This window comes from Pristiophorus japonicus, unplaced genomic scaffold (genome assembly GCF_044704955.1).
Source record: "Pristiophorus japonicus isolate sPriJap1 unplaced genomic scaffold, sPriJap1.hap1 HAP1_SCAFFOLD_1224, whole genome shotgun sequence".
Classification (NCBI taxonomy): Eukaryota; Metazoa; Chordata; class Chondrichthyes; family Pristiophoridae; genus Pristiophorus; species Pristiophorus japonicus.
The window spans coordinates 25,001-27,500 of record NW_027250888.1 but is presented as its reverse complement, the minus strand read 5'-3'; positions in this window follow the sequence as shown (position 1 = coordinate 27,500).

Genomic DNA, 2,500 nt, shown 5'->3' with positions numbered 1-2,500 from the left:
CCCGAAAGGAGTCGGGAAATCGGCAGACCTGCCCGACTTCAGCCCGCGGGGGCGGGGGGCAGGTCGGTTCGGCTCAAATCATTAACCAAAGCCGAGACTTGGTCTCGCTGGCGCAACCGAAGTGCCAGGCTGGATAACTCATTAACCAGAAGGCGGCTGGAGGCAGGCAGGGCTGATGGCTGAGGCCGGGTGGAGGCCACCCGCGGCCGGGAAAGTCAAAAGTCCCGTTGTGTGGAAGTCTATGAGGTCAGATTCGGCCGCCTTACCGGGCCTTCGGTTGATGGTTTCCCGCTTGGGCAAGCGAGTCGGCCCGGCAAAGTGGCCACTTGCATTTTCTGGCAAGTGTCTGCGAACAACGTTAATGAGTTGAACCTTGGAAATTGCCGGAAGTCCCGATGAAGAAATGAAAATGCCCCTTTTGCGGGGATTTGGATGCTCATGGCCGGCAGCAGGTGGCCCGACGCCCCGCCAACTTGACACTTGTCATTTCTGTCCTTGGGGGTTGGCGGGGTATCTGCACAGAGGTAGGAGGTGGCAGAATCGAGACTTGGTGAGTTTTCCAAACAAACGTCTCGAGCCTCCAGGTCTGCAGAGACCGACCAGGGCTGCCGCCCAACCGACTATTCACCCTTTTTGGGCGGGAATTTATTCCCTTTTTGCCCATTTTTCGGGTTTTTGGTCGGGCTTCAAAAGCGGCTGCCCGAGGCCTGGCAGAGGCCGGGGCATGGGCCCCGATCGCGCCAGGCGGCTCGCGCGACCCGATTAGGCCCCGAAAGGAGTCGGGAAATCGGCAGACCTTGCCGAGTTCAGCCCGCGGTGGCGGGGGGCAGGTCGGTTCGGCTCAAATCATTAACCAAAGCCGAGACTTGGTCTCGCTGGCGCAACCGAAGTGCCAGGCTGGATAACTCATTAACCAGAAGGCGGCTGGAGGCAGGCAGGGCTGATGGCTGAGGCCGGGTGGAGGCCACCCGCGGCCGGGAAAGTCAAAAGTCCCGTTGTGTGGAAGTCTATGAGGTCAGATTCGGCCGCCTTACCGGGCCTTCGGTTGATGGTTTCCCGCTTGGGCAAGCGAGTCGGCCCGGCAAAGTGGCCACTTGCATTTTCTGGCAAGTGTCTGCGAACAACGTTAATGAGTTGAACCTTGGAAATTGCCGGAAGTCCCGATGAAGAAATGAAAATGCCCCTTTTGCGGGGATTTGGATGCTCATGGCCGGCAGCAGGTGGCCCGACGCCCCGCCAACTTGACACTTGTCATTTCTGTCCTTGGGGGTTGGCGGGGTATCTGCACAGAGGTAGGAGGTGGCAGAATCGAGACTTGGTGAGTTTTCCAAACAAACGTCTCGAGCCTCCAGGTCTGCAGAGACCGACCAGGGCTGCCGCCCAACCGACTATTCACCCTTTTTGGGCGGGAATTTATTCCCTTTTTGCCCATTTTTCGGGTTTTTGGTCGGGCTTCAAAAGCGGCTGCCCGAGGCCTGGCAGAGGCCGGGGCATGGTCCCCGATCGCGCCAGGCGGCTCGCGCGACCCGATTAGGCCCCGAAAGGAGTCGGGAAATCGGCAGACCTGCCCGAGTTCAGCCCGGGGGGGGCGGGGGGCAGGTCGGTTCGGCTCAAATCATTAACCAAAGCCGAGACTTGGTCTCGCTGGCGCAACCGAAGTGCCAGGCTGGATAACTCATTAACCAGAAGGCGGCTGGAGGCAGGCAGGGCTGATGGCTGAGGCCGGGTGGAGGCCACCCGCGGCCGGGAAAGTCAAAAGTCCCGTTGTGTGGAAGTCTATGAGGTCAGATTCGGCCGCCTTACCGGGCCTGCGGTTGATGGTTTCCCGCTTGGGCAAGCGAGTCGGCCCGGCAAAGTGGCCACTTGCATTTTCTGGCAAGTGTCTGCGAACAACGTTAATGAGTTGAACCTCGGCAATTGTCGGAAGTCCCGATGAAGAAATGAAAATGCCCCTTTTGCGGGGATTTGGATGCTCATGGCCGGCAGCAGGTGGCCCGACGCCCCGCCAACTTGACACTTGTCATTTCTGTCCTTGGGGGTTGGCGGGGTATCTGCACAGAGGTAGGAGGTGGCAGAATCGAGACTTGGTGAGTTTTCCAAACAAACGTCTCGAGCCTCCAGGTCTGCAGAGACCGACCAGGGCTGCCGCCCAACCGACTATTCACCCTTTTTGGGCGGGAATTTTTTCCATTTTTGTCCATTTTTCGGGTTTTTGGTCGGGCTTCAAAAACGGCAGCCCGAGGCCTGGCAGAGGCCGGGGCATGTCCCCGGTCGCGCCAGGCGGCTCGCGCGACCCGATTAGGCCCCGAAAGGAGTCGGGAAATCGGCAGACCTGCCCGAGTTCAGCCCGGGGGAGGCGGGGGGCAGGTCGGTTCGGCTCAAATCATTAACCAAAGCCGAGACTTGGTCTCGCTGGCGCAACCGAAGTGCCAGGCTGGATAACTCATTAACCAGAAGGCGGCTGGAGGCAGGCAGGGCTGATGGCTGAGGCCGGGTGGAG